General features: G+C 36.8%; 1 protein-coding gene across 7 annotated transcripts in view; it reads left to right on the forward strand.

Annotated features, from left to right (window-relative positions):
- Window positions 1-18,411, forward strand: part of TENM1 (teneurin transmembrane protein 1) — an 801,322-nt gene that overhangs the window by 525,595 nt on the left and 257,316 nt on the right. The gene's annotated exons all lie outside the window — the stretch shown is intronic.

The raw sequence follows: 18,411 nt of genomic DNA on the forward strand, positions 1-18,411 counted from the left end.
CTAATTCGGTTATTAGAACCAAAGCTGGGATGTTTTCACTTCACATTAAATTTCATGATCACTCGAAAGAAGTACTCTACGTGGACAGAATAAATACATGTCAATGTCTTATGAAAGCAAATTTTCCTTTCTCTAGTGCCTTGAGTATAAACCAATTAAACTTTTCAAATATGTAGGCAATTTTGAAAATAGATAAATATTTACAGGATGGAGGTTTCAATACAATGGAAATTGCATTTCACATATAACTACCCTGAAGCAACATGGGATTTTGATTAAGTTCGCTGTGTCCAAGCCTAACATTTATATATAACATTTTACAAAGGGTATATGGAAATTTCTTCTGTTTATAATAAGAAAAAGCCTTTTATGCTTAATATAAGGGTGAATGTTTATGTCAAAGTGGGGGAACATGAATTTTTTTCTAGTGGGGAACATGAATTCTTTGCAGTTGGAAAAAATAAAAAAGTACTCTGAGTACTGAATTGTTCAATTTAACCAATGTAAGCTTGAGCTACCTGACTTATTTACAATAAATGTCACATACCAGCACTCCCAACATCTTCACATTGAATGATCTGAGTCTCAATATACAAGTATTGAAAATAGCTGGAAGTTTCTATTCTAATTTCTCTTGAAATAGGATTCAGCACACAGGGACTCAATGTAAAATTTCAGGATGTCAATTCCAAAAGCAGAAATTGAAAACAGAACATAGAGCACAATCCTAAATATTTTCAGGAGATCACATTCAAACAGATGAATGAATGAATGAATGACCCAAACCCTACCCTCAAGAAACTTAAAATCTTACGGGGTAATAAGACAGTCTTACTTTGGCTGATGAGTTGCAAACAAGATATTTTGTTTTGTAACTGCTCGAGTTACTAATCTTTACTTGTGTTTCTAGTTTCTTTTGGGGGTTATTGGTAGGGTGTGCTGTTTGGTTTTTGCTTGCTTTTGAAAATGTAATTCTATGCTTCAGTAAAACTCGTGCTTAGGTTTCAGGAAAACATTATGATTTGTCCTAGTTTTTGATTCACAATGCAGCTTGCTTTATGTCCTCGTTTAGAAATACTGTCTCTAGCCTGGGCTGACCTTTCCCAGCAATTCCATTGTTGCTGCTGAGACGGGCTGAGGGTCAGAGATGACAGAGGAAAGGGTCTGAGTATACTTGGACTCTGGCCTTTTCTCTCTTATCTTCTTTCCCACTCTTTGATTCCTTTATATGTGCAAGTGCAAGAGCCACCATTTGGTGCCTAGGGGTTTCTTGCTGTTCACACTTGAAATTCATGAGTTATCTGTTTGAGGACAAAAACATGCAAGACAGAAGGTCACTACATAGTCGTTACCAGAACATATTCATTTGTTTACTCTAATTCAGACATCTGTAATTCCTTTCCACAAAGTACCGTTGACCCTTGAATAACATGGGTTTGAATTGCCCAGGTCCTGTACAGATTTTTTTCAATAAATACAACACAGGGCTGGAAATGTATTTTCTCCTCTTTATGATTTTTTTAATAACATTTATTTCCTCTAGGTTACTTTATTGTAGGAAAACAGTATATATTACATGTAACATATGAAATCCATGTTAATCAACTGTTTGTATTACTGGTAAGGCTTCAAGTTAAGTTTTGGGGGAGTCACAAGTTATACGAGGATTATTTGACTGCATGGGGTTAAGAGGGAAGAGATGGCTATACCTAACCCCAGTGTTGTCCAGGGGTTAGCTGGAGTTTTCTGATAACTGGAATTTTTTGCATAATTAACCATGTGCCAAGAATTATTCCGGACCCTTCACATGTATTATATCATGAAGGTAACATTACGGACCTCATTTTCCAAATAAAGAAACAGAGGCTCAGAGAGGTTAAGTAACTTGCCCAAGGTCACAAAGCTAGAAACTGGCAATCTGATTTTCTGTACAGGGTAGAGATTTTCTCTACCCTGTACAGAAATTCACACACGAAACGTATATGAAAACCACAAAAGACACTTTACCTAATGAAAGCAAAGCCCCAGAGTCTATTCATGATGGCTTTTAGAGAAATCCTATACAGCTATATTTTAATGTGTTGTAACAAGTTTCATAAATGAAAAAACGTTTTTAAGTTTCTGCTCAATTATAACAACAAACAGGCTGAACAATTCCAATTTAATACTTTATGAGGAAAAATTATTAAGGATTGAAGCCATATATACCAACTTGTTATCTTAAACTGATTTTTTTGGCAGTCTGAACAAAACCTTAACTGTAACTGCACATCATGGTTCTGCTGTATTAGGTCTTTACTGCATATCACTCACCGAGTAAAAACATAGCTCCTGTTTTATAATGCCATGTGTACACTAAACCAAACCTTGCAGAAGATGAAATATACCTAAAAGGATATTTTCAGCTGGTCAGCTGTATCCTGTTATGATTTTCTAGACATCGCATACCCCATAAATACAGTTGTAGAAGCTTGTCTTAATGATCTTGTATGCATTAAAATACAAAACCAAAAAACAAATAATCCTTTTTTTACATTGTAAAATTTCAGGATGTCAATGTTTTTTACATTGATTTCCTCACTCTCCTAGAGGACTGGACATTGTAGGGCTGTGGTTAAGATCCTAGACTGTGGAGTCAGACTCATCTGGCTTTGAACACTGTGTCATTTCCTGGCTCTCAAGCCTCAGGCAATGAGTTGATACAACCTTGCTGAACTAATATCCTCTTCTGCAACAGAAGGACGATAATAATAGTACTTGTCTCATAAGTTGGTTGGGAGGAACAAGTGAGATAATGGTTTTAGTGCACAGTGCCAGGCACCGAGTTAAAGTTAGCAGTAATTATTGGAACAGATGATTGGAAAATTACCTTGAGTTTATTGACATCCCATTAGGTACTGTAGATCCTGCTTCAAACTGCTATCAGGTTTTCCACAAATGATGGCCTTCTTGAGATTTATGTTTTCTCTTTTTAAAGTTTGATCTCTCTTTGCTTAGCAAGTTAACATCTACTATTTCATAATCATCATTACCCTCATTGTCAAAGATGGATAAATAGAATGACACTGTAAAAAGAAAACCAAATTCTACTGGAATTGTTCCCCCATTAACAATAGTTATATATATCTGCTTCTCCTTAGGAGACTAAAGAATTTTCTCACCATGTAGTTTTCCAAATGAAAGAAAACAGAATATTTGATTATAGACATTTAGCATGCTAATGTTTTATTTTTGAAATGTACTTGAATAATTTGAATTTAATTTCAAAAAGAAGACTTAAGTCACAATCACATATTGGAATCTGCCAGAAAAGCCAGCTGTCAGTTGTTCAATAAACATTTATAGAATTGAAAACATTATACTAAAACAGCCCCTACTACCTTAGAAGTTTATAAACTAGTCATAACTCTTTCTCTTTAATGCACATTATGTAACAACTACTTTAAACAGAGCAAGGGACAGAAAAAAGTAAAAGGCTTACTCCCAGACCTAAGTCACATAACATCCATAAATTGAACTAAATATAATTACAATGTAATTTAGCAACTAATATGGAATGTTAAAATCTGAAACATTATCAAATCCAAAGTCTTTGTTTAAAGATGAAGAAACTGAGGTCCAAAAGGGTCAAGAACCAGAGAGAAATATGAACCAGAACAGAGGACATTTGATTGTAACTCTTCTGTTTTCTCATCTGTTATTGAAATAATGTAACACAGACTAAAAATATAAATGGCTAAAGAGGTTTTCTAAGGAAGTGTCAAAGGCAAAAACTGAATAGGTAGGGAAATTAATTTTATTCAGGCTATTGCAATAGGAAAAGCATTCCAGATCTGGAAGATCAGAGTGTCTGCGCAAAGTGGATTTTGCCTTAGACTTTCTAGGACTACTGGATAAGGAACATGTGGGATGATTTACAGCTGGGGTTGTCTTGTGCTCAGAAGTCTCAGTCAGTCAACTGACCAGGAAATGTTTCTGTCCGCATCTAGCTAGTTGAAGGAGAACAAATAGTTCTGATCTCAGCTAATTATTTATGAGGCAAAGAATAGGCAATTGGAGGGTCTGTATCTGGTCTTTCAGCAGGCTCCAGCAAAAGGGGAAAGGTCCTTCTTTGGCGTTGTTACAGGTCAACATAGGAGTCTTCTGCAGTTCTTATGGGATCCATGACAAAGGGTAGACAGAGAGCCATATCTAATAAGTCATAGGGGAAAGAGCTTTTAATAAGGTTGTTTTTGGTTTTTGTTTGTTGTCCTAAAACATAAAAGAGTGAGAAGATTTTGGAAGACAAAAAGTTGGGAAGATTTCTTACCCAGCAGTTTTCCAGGAGCATAGGGCTCAGGTGAAATCCAACATTGTCATCCGTCATCTGAATAAGGAAGAAGTTTATCGGGTAGTGGACAGTACTAAATTCTTGTAGGTTAGATGCCAAAATAGAGCATGGGAACAAAAAGCGGATGGGGAGACAGAGCTAAAGGATACTCAAGTCCACCTTTATCTCCTTTATAATTTTTGCAAAAGTCTGTCCTTGGGGGAAAGTGGCATTTCTCTTAAATTCATTCTACAAGATCTATCTCCACAAAGTTGAAGGGGGAAGAAAAGGTACTTTCTAGTTCAATGTCTGCTGAATATATGACCATAGAAACAACATAGAGCTGATTGACATGACACAGCGTACAGCCTGTCTTGAAGATGCGTTAGCCTAGACCAAGTGATGACTAGAGCTCTTCACCTCTCTGGGCTCAGGTTTCTTATCTGAAAAAGGAGGGCGTTGGCTTTGTCCGGGTTGAAAAATAATTTTCCCTCTAACCTTCTAGTTTCTAGGCTGAGGCACCCACCCACCCCTGCTGTAATAATAATAATAATAATAATAATAATAATAATAATAATAAAACAGATTAACAGGAAGGAGAAAAACAGTTCAATAACATGTTTATGCCCTGCATATGCAGGAAAGACCCAGGAAAACAGAGTAACTCCTGGAATGGCCCAGGCCGCCACCTTACATACTATCTCTAGCTAAAGACAAAAACTGTCAGGGGCGGGGAGGGAAGCCAGTTACATGAGGCTGTCAGACAAAGCACAGGGAGCTGGAGTATGGCTGCTAGACAGTGAAGTCCTCTTTTCCACTGATGAGTTTCTAGAGATTTAGGCACATCTTCTTCCTGGTACAGAGAGGGATCCCCCTTACACATGTCAATTTCCCTTCTAAATGTAAATGTCCCCTTACCAAAGGACCTTCTACATGGTTTTTCTGTCTGTCATTTCTTCAAGATGATCCTTACATCAAAGAATCATATTGTGGGGTGCCAATTCTGCTCTCCTTCAGCTTTAAAACTTTTAGGGAGTGGAGGAGGGATAGTAGGCAGGGAAACACATTTTGCAAATTATACCTTACCTGCAAAGCACAAATTAAAAAAAAAAAAAACAGATAAAAGCCACATCTCTCCAGATAAAATGGGAGGGGGGCTCAGATTCCTGCCACAATTCCCCCTGCGTTCCCCTTTCTCCTTTCTTTGCTCTCCATTCTCCTCCCAGTTGCTAATGCTTTGACAAACAAGGGGTGATGCTCTGTGGGACTGGCTTATCCCTAAGGTCCCCTCCAGCTGTGTACATTAGGAGTCAGTGAATTCGAATTTTGCAGTTAGGGAAGAACAATTAGCCCTTCCAAATAAAAGTGGACCTATTTTTGCAAAAGGCATGTATAACTCCTGGAAAAATGGTTGAAATGTGTGTCTGTAAAATGTGCCAACCACTTTGCCATTTAAATTTACTTGCCGAGAATTCTGTTGTAATTCAAATAATTAATTCCCAGTTTTCTGCCTTATAAGTTTGGATTTCTGACATGTATGTAACAATAACAGTCTGCACTTAGAGAACATTTACAATTTCAAAATACTTTAATGTGTTTCATCCACATAACAGTTTTATGCTGTAGCAGCTATTGTTACCCTTGTTTTACACTTGAGAAAGGAAAACACAAGGTTAAGAGACTTGGCTTGCATAATAGGTACAACTACAGGCACAGCTGAAAAGAGGATCTAGTCTTTTAATGTTAGCTCAAGACCCTTCTTTGAGCCTCTTCTTTTAAAATTTCTTTTCTCAAGGCCAGTTGCTTAAGTAACAGCTGTCTTGATTAAAAATCTGCATGCATGTGGCGAAATGTGTATCTTTTCTGTAAGAGTTCTTAGACCTGGATTCAGCAAGACTCCCCTCATCCTGAAAACAGAACACATACCCCTTTGGGATTCAAAGTTAACAACCCAAATGTATCTTTCATTGTAGACCTAGCTGGAGAGGGGTGTGTGTGTGTGTGTGTGTGTGTGTTGATTGTTTTTGCTTTTGTTTTGTTTTGTTGCTTTGTTGTGGTGGTGTTTTGTTGAGTTTTACCTGTGGCATATTTATATTGGAGGCAATTTATTCAATGACAGTTGTGGACCTTAAATAAAAAGTTGAATTTCAGATTTACTTGTAGTTTCACTGACATTTATTTCACAGACCCAGCCAGTAGGTAAAGATTCATTTTGTGGTACAAAAGTAAAGAACTGCACCAACCCCACCCAGGTAATCACTGTGCGTTCGGATGGAACACAGTCCTGCAGTATAATTCTGTGGTTCTTCAATATTGGTTCATAGGACATGTGGATATTAAAATGCACTCAGCTGCCCTTTGAGTCAACCCATAGTTTTGATATCTTTTACTTAAAGGATATTAGAGCCCAGGACATTGTGGTAGAATTGGGAATAATTCATATAAGTACAACAAACCACATGAATAAAATAGTAGTAATGCACTAACAAAGACAACAATGTTGGGAGCGTAACATTATTATTTTTAAAGATTGATGGCAAATTACAGCAAATGTTTCCTATAATGCTATATAGATGTTTCTCTAATACAAGGTTTCAGGGGGTCCAGCTAGAGTGCTGCAGCTTGTTTTCAACTATATTAAATCACTTTATCAATATACTTCAGTTTTAACAAAAGCTTTTCTAAAGCATACTGGAAACCTGACTTCTAAAACAGATTTATGGAAAGGGTTCACTAGGCTAAAAGGCAAACTTATTTACGGTATAAAAAATTCATGTTAAATGTTCTTGGTCATATATGTTTAATGTTTCCTTTTAATCCTTACTTGACTTTGTTTGTTTGTTTGTTTGTTTAACTAATAGACACCTTTCCTCTAGAATGTATCTCCTTCGTGGTCCCTCTAGCCTAACAGCATACATCTGACAGGGGCGCTGCTGGTATGCTGTGGAATGGCATAGGGATCCTCCTGGAATAGTCCTTCAAAAGCTAGGGGATCTGCCCAGAACATCTTTATACCATCACAGTTTTTTGAGAGAAACAGTGCATTGTAGAAATTTACCAGCCATGTGTGTTCCTAATTCTGTTGAGTATCTGTTTATATCTTACGGCTATATTATTTTTGGAGGAAGTTCAAACTTCTACTAGCTTTTGCATGAAGTCAAAGGTAATTCTCATATGTAAAATTTGCTTTTGAAAACAAAATCTTAGAGTTCCAGGGTTGAACGCACAAGTCTGCATTTCCCTTTGCGTAACTTCGGCAATCCGTAGATAATAATCACATATCCTTTCTTGGCCTCCACCTTTCTAATACCATGAGCCCTTGGTTTTACTTCTGAACTCTCCTTGTAACTGTATTTCCCTCGGTCGTTTTACTTGCCTTTTCCTATGTCCATTATATATCCTACCGAAGGTATGAGAACTGCACACAGATACCATAGTCCCATTGCCAGTGGCTCAGAAAGTGGGAAGAATAAAAGCAAAAAGTTAGATTGTAGGAGAAATGATTCTTGACCTCCCCAACCTCCAATATCAAGGGAAGAAAAATGAAATGTTACTGTTTACAAGCATACAAGTTCATGATTTTTAGTGCTATGTGAGTCAAGATGCTATTTTAACTGTACCAAGTACTATGGAATGCTCACGAATGAAGCAGAAGACATAGCTTTTGCCCTTGAGAAAATTCTATTCAGCAGGAAAGCTGGAGGAAGCACGAATACATGCACACACAATGCAAAATAACATGCAACCAACTGGTGTACAGAAATAGAAATAAGATGGTTAGGTGATTAAGAGGCTTAAAAGACAAAAGATGAAAAGATGATTGTTTATTATAGAAGTAGTTTGAGCTGGGCCTTGAGAAACCAGAAAAATCAATCCAAGTTGACCTTAAAGAGCGCATATTTAGGAGAATGGACTAATAGAGTAGTGGGGGGAAATGCAGATGGTAATAGCCTGTGGTAAATGGATAATGAAGCAGTAGAGGCAGCAGATGGAGACAGCTTGGCAAAGAAAGGAAGGAGATAAATAGTATGATAGCTAGATGAAGGGGCAGTTGGGTCATTTTAGTTGTTGTTTTTTTGTTTTGTTTTGTTTTAAGAAAGACTTGTGCTTGTTTGAAGACAAAGAATAAGAAACCAGTAAAGAGGGAGACATTGAGAATGCCAGTAAGAAAAGAGAGAGTGAAGGGTCCGAAGTCTGGACAGAAGAGAAGGAAGGAGCCTCAGAGAGAAACTGGGACACGGAATTTTATGGCACACTGAGTATGAGAGAGGCATATTGATGTTGTGAAAATGAGAGGTAGGAGTTCCAAAAGAGGACCCATAGATGTTTGTGTCTTGTTCCGTAGATGCTACTATCTTTCCGAATTTCATATTACTGTTGTTGTCATCGTTATTTTAAGATTTTATTTATTTATTTGAGACAGAGAGTGTGAAAGAGAGAGCATGAGTCAGGGGAACAGCAGAGGGAGAGGGAGAAGCAGACTCCCTGCTGAGCAGGGAACCCAACACAGGCTTGATTCTAGGACCCTGAGATCATGACCTGAGCTGAAGGCAGACACTTCACTGACTCAGCCACCCAGGTGCCCCAGTATTGTTGTTACTATGTGTTATGAGTTTTAATTGGGAGATGTTTTAATTTGATATTACTGAATATTTTCCGAGTTCCTTAAAGATGGAAGTTAAAAGCGATGGCAAATACGACAACCCCTGAAAACTGGTGCCTCCCTGGCTGCTTCTTTTTCCCAGGGCCTGGCACAAGAAGTTGTACAATCCCCTTATTACTCTCAACTATGGGATAGGTGGGTCTTAATATAATCGCCTTTATGAAATGCCCGGAAAGTAGATGTCAAGATTTTAGACAGTCATGACTGCCCTGTCCTTTGGGGATTTACATTCTAAGATACAAAAGGGGGTGCTGGATAAATTGAGCCGTAACTAGCCCAGTGTTAGTCTGACATTGTTTAAAAATACAGAAAATGGGCATCCTTGCTGTGTGCTATCAATGACATATTCCAAAATACTGGGCAGGAGACAATTCATCAGATATCAGGTATCAGATAACCATCTAAAACCACTTGGAAACACATCAGAACTCTTGGACAGGTCATGATAGTTTGTGTGAATATGTGTCTGCAGGCTCTACATACCAATTTAGAACTTAGAACCATATCTTTTGGAACAACTTTAATGAGCTATATTTTACATACTATATAATTCCCAATTTAATGTATACAACTGAGGGGCGCCTGGGTGGCTCAGGGGGTTAAGCCTCTGCCTTCGGCTCAAGTCATGGTCCTGGCATCGAGCCCCGCATCAGGCTCTCTGCTCAGCAGGGAGCCTGCTTCCCCCCCTCACTCTGCCTGCCTCTCTGCCTACTTGTGATCTCTCTGTCAAATAACTAAATAAAGTATTTAAAAAGTAATAAAATATACAATTCAGCAATTCTTAGCATATTCAGAGTTGTGTAACCATCATGGCTATTTAATTCTAGAATATTTTCATCACACTGAAAAGAAACCTCATAGGCATTGGTAGTTACCCGATATCCCCACTTCTCCCCAGCCCCTGGCAACCACTAATCTATTTCCTGTCTTTATAGATTTACCTACATGTACATTTTATATAAATGGAATCATATAATGTGTATTCTTTTGTGTCTGGCTTTTTTTCAGTTAACTTAATGTTTTCAAAGTTTGTCCATGTTGTGGCATGTATTGATACTTCATTCCTTTTTATGGTTGAATAATATTCCACTGTGTGAGTATACCATATTTTGTTTATCTAGTCATCAACTGATGGACCTTTTGTGGTTTTCCACTTTTTTTGCTATTATAAATAATGCTGCTATAAGCATTCATGTACAAGTTTTTGTTAGAACACCTGTTTTCAGTTTTTTAAGAGGCCAAAGTTAAAAGGGTGCCAATTTCTCCATGTTCGTCAACACCTTTATTGTCTATCATTTTTATTTTAGCTATCTTAGTGGGTATGAAGTGGTATCTCATTGTGTTTTTAACTTGCATGTCCTTGATGGCTAATGAAGTTGAGCCTCTTTTCCTGTGCTTATTGGCCATTTGTATTTCCTCTTTGGAGAAATGTCTATTTGGATCCTTGGCCCATTTTTTAATTTGTTTATTTGGATTTTTACTGGTCAGTTTGTAAGTCTTCTTAATGTATTCTAGATACAAACCTCTTTTCTAATATATGACTTGCAAACATTTTATCCCATTCTCTAGGCAGTCTCTTCACTTTCTTGATTGTGTCTTTTGAGGCACAGAAGTTTTTAATTTTGATGAAGTCAAATGTATCTATTTTTTCTTTCATATTATGTGCTTTTGATATCATATTTAAGAAACTACTGCCAGGGACGCCTGGGTGGCTCAGCGGGTTAAGCCGCTGCCTTCGGCTCAGGTCATGATCTCAGGGTCCTGGGATCGAGTCCCGCATCGGGTTCTCTGCTCAGCAGGGAGCCTGCTTCCCTTCCTCCCTCTCTCTGCCTGCCTCTCTGCCTACTTGTGATTTCTCTCTGTCAAATAAAAAAAATTTAAAAAAAAAAAAAAAAACTACTGCCAAACCCCAGGTCACAAAGAATTATGCCTGTAATTTCTGCCTCAGAATTTTACAGGTTTAGTTCTTAAATGTAGAAATTTGGTCCATTTTGAGTTAATTTTTATATATGGTGTTGAGGGAGTGGTCCAACTTCACTCTTGCTTATGGATATCCACTCGTCCATCACCACTGGTTGAAAGGCTATTCTTTCCCCCATTGAATTGCCTTGGTGCCTTTGTTGAAATTCGGCTGACCATAAATGTGATGTTTAATTTCTTGACTCTCAATTCTATTCTATTGATCTCTATGTCTATTGTGATACCAGTACCATTATATACGAAGTAGTCGATCACTCTGAATTTCTTTGGTGAAAACTTGAATGGATATAATGTAGTTTTGTAATAAATTTTGAAATCAGGAAGTGTTTTCCTTTTTTTTTTTTTAAGAGTGCTTTAGTTGTTCTGGGTTCCTTGAATTTCTGGGTGAATTTTAGCACAGCTAGTGTATTTCTGGAAAATGGGAGTTAGAATTTTGATATGCATTGCATTGACTCTGTAGATCGGTTTAGGAAGTATTGCCATTTTAATAACAGTAAATCTTGTAACCCATGAATATGGATGTTTCCATTTATTTAGGCCTTCTTTAATTTCTTTCAGTGATGTTTTGTTTTTCTCAGTATACGAGTCTTGCAATTTTTTTGCATTTTTTTTTAATTTACTTACTTTTTATTTATTTTCAGTATAACAGTATTCATTGTTTTTGCACCACACCCAGTGCTCCATGCAATCCGTGCCCTCTCTAATACCCACCACCTGGTTCCCCCAACCTCCCACCCCCCCCACCCTTCAAAACCCTCAGATTGTTTTTCAGAGTCCATAGTCTCTCATGGTTCACTTCCCCTTCCAATTTCCCTCAACTCCCTTCTCCTCTCCATCCCCCTATGTCCTCCATGCTATTTGTTATGCTCCACAAATAAGTGAAACCATATGATAGTTGACTCTCTCTGCTTGACTTATTTCACTCAGCACAATCTCTTCCAGTCCCGTCCATGTTGCTACAAAAGTTGGGTATTCATCCTTTCTGATGAATACATGAGTCTTGCAACATTTTTTTTAAAAAGATTTGTTTATTTATTTTAGACAGGGAGAGAAAGTGTGCAAGCCAGTGTAAGCTGGGGGTGGAGAGGGGCAGTGGGAGAAGGAAAGAATCTTCAGGCAGACTCCCCACTGAACATGGAGCCAAATGCGGGGCTCCATCCCAGGACCCCGATATCATGACCTGAGTTGAAACCAAAAGTTGGACACTCACCCAACTGAACCACTCAGGTGTCCCAACTTGCAGCTTTTTTTGTTAAATTTATCCCAAGTTTTTACATTCTTTTTGATGATATTGTAAGTGGAAATCATCTCTAATTTCCTTTTTTGTCTTTTCATTGCATGGTCCATATTTATTCATTAGCATTTGAAAATTTTTTCTTGCTAGTGGCAATATTATTTTCTTTTAAGGAGGTGTTTTATACCATATTGACCATGACTCTGAGTAATTGATTAAATATGTAAAAAATGTGATGATAAATTTGAGTTTTATATCCATTCAAGTTTTCACCAAAGAAATTCAGAGTGATTGACTACTTCGTATACCATTGGTAATAATCCACAGACTGAGATTCTACAAACAATTTGTGTTTCAGTGCATGAGATTGTATATCACATCAAGAGAGCCTGAAATTTGGAAACTAATGTTTGTGAATATTACTTAGTGGTCATTATAACACACCAGAAGAGCTGTGAAATTTTTTTTAAAAATTTAACAAAGTGTAAATCCTTATGGCAGAACTTCAAGAAATACTTCTAAAAAGATAATTAAGTCTTTTAAACAACAATATGTTCAACAAACAGATATACAGGGTCAAAATGCAATTCAAAATTTGTCTTTTAATTAATGGTGAGATTTTAAACAATACCATTTCACTTCTGTCTGAGAAGATGTATGTAATACTGGATGAGGTATTGTATTGGCACATGAAGTCTTTCAGTGTCTGGACGTAATTGTTTACACTTACACACTCAGGTATTTCTCAAGTGTAATATTTGCTAATGGACTTTTCCACACAATCAGTGATCTATTATCAGTGTCAGGAAGGTAGGAGTATTTTATGTCTAAACATATTTTATTCACAGTTAATTCCCAAAGGTCTCCGTGTGATGTTTCAGTTCTTCTTCCCACTAAACCTGATACCAAAATGTCAAAGTAAATGATCAACATTACTAAATAAATTACCAAGATTACTATTTTATTAATTCATCCAAACAATATTTACCAAGTGCCTACCATGTACCAGGTTCATTCTTCCTTTTCTTTTTCCTGCATACTCCTCAGTTATAGAACCAATATAAAAAGCACGTGTAATATACAATCTGGAAAATCTGTCCCTGAAGAACTGAGAGTTGAATACATATTTTTCTTCAATAGTTTATGTAAAGAAAAGTATACAAGGCTACTTAGATGGGAAGGGTAGAATAGGTTTTCACTGTCCCCTTTTTATCTCTTTGCAGCTTTTAATCACAGGAATTAGGGGTTCATTTCACCTCTCCATTTTGTTCCAAGCACTGAAATTTTAAATTTCATAATGATTTTAAAACTATGAACCAATTATTACGTTTGAAGGAACAAAAGGGAGGTGGTACTTGTGCCATGAGACACACACTAGGATTAATTCAGGTGAATGACCATACCAAAGGTATTTGTTGCTGTCTTCTGAGGAATTTGAACGTGCTATAGGGTGAGGTGAAGGGCAAATATGATCTTAAAGCATGTTTCTTTTTCATCCCTTTGGACAACATCCCCTTCAGTTAATTAAAGCCAGTATCTTGAAAATATATAAATAAATAAATAAATAAATAAATAGAAAAAAGCCAGTATCTTCTTAGCTTAGATACATTTTATGTATCTATCTATATAACTTGCAAGTCCCTTAAAAGACTGCTAAGACTGCCGTTACGGACAATACCACAGCCTTTAACCTGGTCATTTTTACACGAGGACCTGATATGAGAATCTTTTTAATGACCGCATGTCAGTATCATCTACTCATGTTTCACTGAGTTTTGTGCAGGATCATTAAATCCGGTCTAGCTACATTAAGTAGAAAAATATAAATACATGTCTATGTCCAGCAGAGCGCTACTTACCCCTGTCTTATAAGGACAGTTTTGTTAATAATTATGTTCTTAGTATTCAGGTATGTGTCTGAGTCTAGAGATAATGAGGGCTTGGTTCCATTGCACACAATGTCTGTCACCAATTCTGGGCCTCTATATTTACCTGCCAGGTAGCTTGACCTTTTCGTTTTAAACTATGCAACTGTCAGTTAGCTTGCGATCCTTCCACACGGCCTATCTGCCATTGGTTTTTACCACTTAGCAGTTGGTGCCTGTGTTGCAAGCTATAAAGAGAGTGTTTAGCTCAAACTAAATTGGGGGATATCAGTGGGTATTGATATGAGCCGTGGCTCTTCCTCTTGCATTTCTGCAAGGGAGTGTTCTGCTACTGGAGAATATGGTCTTCCTGGGCCTTTCGATATGCTGTAGCAATCTAAGTGATTAAATGACATTAAAACATTCATGTTACAGAATCCGGACCTTTGTGCTTGCTATACTTTAGCCCTGCTGCTAACACTTTGCAAATGAGGGATCGGGGACCATGTTAAGTTTGGCCAAAACTATTCCACTTCCTTATCCTGGCACAGAATGTCTTCCTGAAATCACATTCCATATCGTGGAATCCACATCCGTTTTCTCTGCATGCCATTTTCTTCTCTTTAGTTTTCCCCTTTGAGCTACATTAAGAAAAAAATGAAATAGTAAATTAACTAAGAACACTATATTGTAACCCGTAACAAAATTTGAGAGAAGACAAAATGGAGCAGGCTATTTAGCAATGTAGATTGCTAGCAGGGAGACGTCCCCCTTTCTGATACACTCGATGTTAAAGGTTAGAGGCTGAGAAATTTTCCATCTGCAAGCTGTGAGAATTTCTCTTTAGCACCAAATTGCGGCAACTCGCTTGCTATGCTATTTTTATTTAAATTATAGTCCACATGTTCATTCATGTTGTCATGTCTCTTCATCTATCTTGTTTTAATTGTGATGCAGGCTTTCAAAGGGTAAGACCATCTTTTAAAATCATTTTTATAAATGCCTTAGTATATATGCTTCAGATATTTACAAATGCTAGTAACCAGGAAGCTCCAACAACACAACTTCACGAGTTTCTTTTGATTTAGTGAATAACATTTAAGTAGCCTCATTATGCAGTATATGATGCTATAAAGTGCAGAAAGAAGACATGGTGTAGCATTTGGTAAGGCTCGTATATAAAGGTTAATGTCCATCAGCCAGTTTTGCCCTGATTTTTTAAAATGACAGTGTCTGCATTCATTAAAGGCTATTTGTAGCACTTTTAAAATAGTGTTTGTTGAACATAATTTTAAATTATTTTATGTTCATAATAGTGTTTGAACAACCAAATGATGGATTTTAAGAAGTGATAAGAGTCGTTGATTGAGGACAGCAATTGAGCAAACTGAACATTAGGTCAAAAACGGAAGTATCCACATAAACACAGTCTGTTAATTGTCTGCTCTTTGAAGACATCTGTCAGCTCCAGGACCTTAGGAGTTAAATGCATAATCAATCCTTTGGGGACCAGACCATTCTGTCTAACATAGGAAAAAGTAACTTTCAGTGAAAAATAAGGTCCTCGGTTGGTCATTTATCATCTCAAAGGGCATATTTTATTATAAATGTCAATTCCACAAAATTATGTGTCCTGTAATACATAATTATGTTCAAAATTGCATTTGAAATCTATTATTAACAGTTAACAGTGAACATTCTTAAAATAGTTATTACTCTTGGCCTTAACACAAAAAGCAATAATGGAGGCATTTTAGGGAGTTAAAAGCTAGAAGGCATTGGCCTCTGAATAAAGCCACTGCAGGTGTGTTTCTTAATGGGCTGTTAATTTTATAGCAAGTGAACACAAAGGACAGAGACCATGTGTGTTTTTAAACTGTGTTTGGTGTGGAGAAAGAGTTGATGGCTGAAAAATATAAAGGCAGTATGAAATGAGACCAAATTGGATTTTCCCTCTTGAAGTATGATCCTTGTGGCTTAAAACCAAGGCAAGCAAATTCTTGCCCCTCCTCTCTACCCCTTCCCTCCCTGCCACCACTTAACACAGAATTCCACAGAAACATATAATAAACTTGCACATCGAAAATAATGAGAAAATATGGCGATAAATAATAAAGATCAGCTTGTCCAAACTCGACATCCTCTCACACTAATCATCTCCTTTTAGTTTTCTTGTTTTTGCCACTGGCATTGTCTGAGTCACCCCAACTCAACAACCATGGAGTCAGTTTGACTCTTCCTTAGCCTCCATACTTAGCATTCCAGTGTCCTAAGAACCTTGCTTCTCAGTGTGTAGCCTGTGGACCATGCAACATGGGCATTACTTGGGAACTTGTGAGAAATATCCAACCTCAGACCTACTGAATCATAATGTGCATATTAGCTAGATGTCCTTCCTTAAGCACATTCAAGTTTGTAAGTGCTGTGCTAGAATCTTCTTTTACATTGTCTTTTCTTCTTTTTTTTTCTTCCTAAGAAAATAACTTTTATTATTATAAATCAGTCTCTTTATATTTTAAATACTTTTTTTGTAAAATATATGTCTTCAGATTTTACTTTTTAATCTGGAGTGATGACTTTACCTTTTAACATAAGCATTTAGCTCTTTGCTCTTTATTTTATTATAATTTATCTTCCATCTTTTTTTTTTTAAGATTTTATTTATTTATTTGACAGACAGAGATTACAAGTAGGCAGAGAGGCAGGCAGAGAGAGAGAGGAGGAAGCAGGCTCCCCGCTGAGCAGAGAGCCTGATGCGGGACTTGATCCCAGGACCCTGAGATCATGGCCTGAGCCGAAGGCAGCGGCTTAACCCACTGAGCCACCCAGGCGCCCCTCTTCCTCCTCTTTATGTTTTCTGATTCATCCATCCAGTCTGTGCCTTCTCTTTCTTGCCTTAGTTTAGATATTTTTTTAATCTCAGTATTATTTTCTCTAGCATGAAAAATAGATTTTTAGTTTTTAGTATTTATGTTTGAAAGTACAATAAGATTTTTAAAATTTATAATAATCTGAAGTTCATTGATATTTGTATCATTCTATAGGATAACCCAGTTTTGTTTTTTTTTTTTCTGAGCTTGCTATATTATTTTTTCTTTGGTGCCTAGGTGAGGCTTATTTTTTTATTTTTTAATTTTTTTATTAACATATAATGTATTATTAGCCCCGAGAGTACAGGTCTGTGAATTGCCAGGTTTACACACTTCACAGCACTCACCAGAGCACATACCTTCCCCAATGTCCATAACCCAGCCACCCTCTCCTTACTCTCCTCCCCCCGGGCAACCCTCAGTTTGTTTTGTGAGATTAAGAGTCTCTTATGGTTTGTCTCCCTCCTGATCCCATCTCGTTTCATTTTTTTAGGATAACCCAGTTTATTACTTCCTTAGTAATATATGATTTTGTTATTTTATCAAGCAGAAATTAATAAGTATAATTATATATATTTAAAGTATACAACATGCTGATTTCATAAACCTATACAATGTAGAAATGATTAAAAAGGTGAAGATAATTAACTTTTTTGGTGTGGTAAGAATGCTTAAGATCTACTCTCAAAAACATTCAAGTATATAATGCCATATTATTAACTATAGTCACCATGTTCTACGTTAGATTGTCTGAGCTCTGCTAGTAACTAAAAAGTCGTACCCTTTGACCTACATCACCCCATTTCCCCCTCCCTCCAATCCTGGCAGCCATTCTAGTTTCTGTTTCTATGAAATTGACTTTTATTCTTTTATAGATTCCACACATAAGTGATATCATGCAGTATTTGTCTTTCTCTGTTTCACTTGGTTTACTTAGCATAATGCGCTCCAGATTGATCCATGTTGTTGAAAATGGCAAGATTTCCTTTTTTTAAATTGAGTGGCTGAATAATATTTCATGTATATATACACAATGGAGTATTTTATATATATATATATATGTATTGTATATTATGTGTATATATATATGTATATAAATAATATACACATCACATGTTCTTTATCCACTCTTTCATCAAAGGATATTTAGGTTGTTTCCATATCTTGGCTGTTGTGAGTATTGTTGCAGTGAATGTGGGTGTGTAGGTATCTGCTCAGGATTTTGATTGCAGTTCCTTTGGATATATACCCAGAAGTGAGATTGCTGGATCATATGGTAGTTTTATTTTTTGAGGACCTACCATACTGTTTTTCCAAAACAACTGTACCATTTTGCATAACCACCAACAGTGTATAAGGTTATAAAGGGTTCCCTTCCCTCCACATCCTTATCAACATTTGTTATTTCTTATCTTTTTGTTAATAACCAGCCTAACAGGATATGTGGTGTTATCTCATTATGGGTTTGATTCGCATTTCCCCTAATGATT

This window comes from Mustela nivalis (assembly GCF_964662115.1).
Source record: "Mustela nivalis genome assembly, chromosome: X".
Classification (NCBI taxonomy): domain Eukaryota; kingdom Metazoa; phylum Chordata; class Mammalia; order Carnivora; family Mustelidae; genus Mustela; species Mustela nivalis.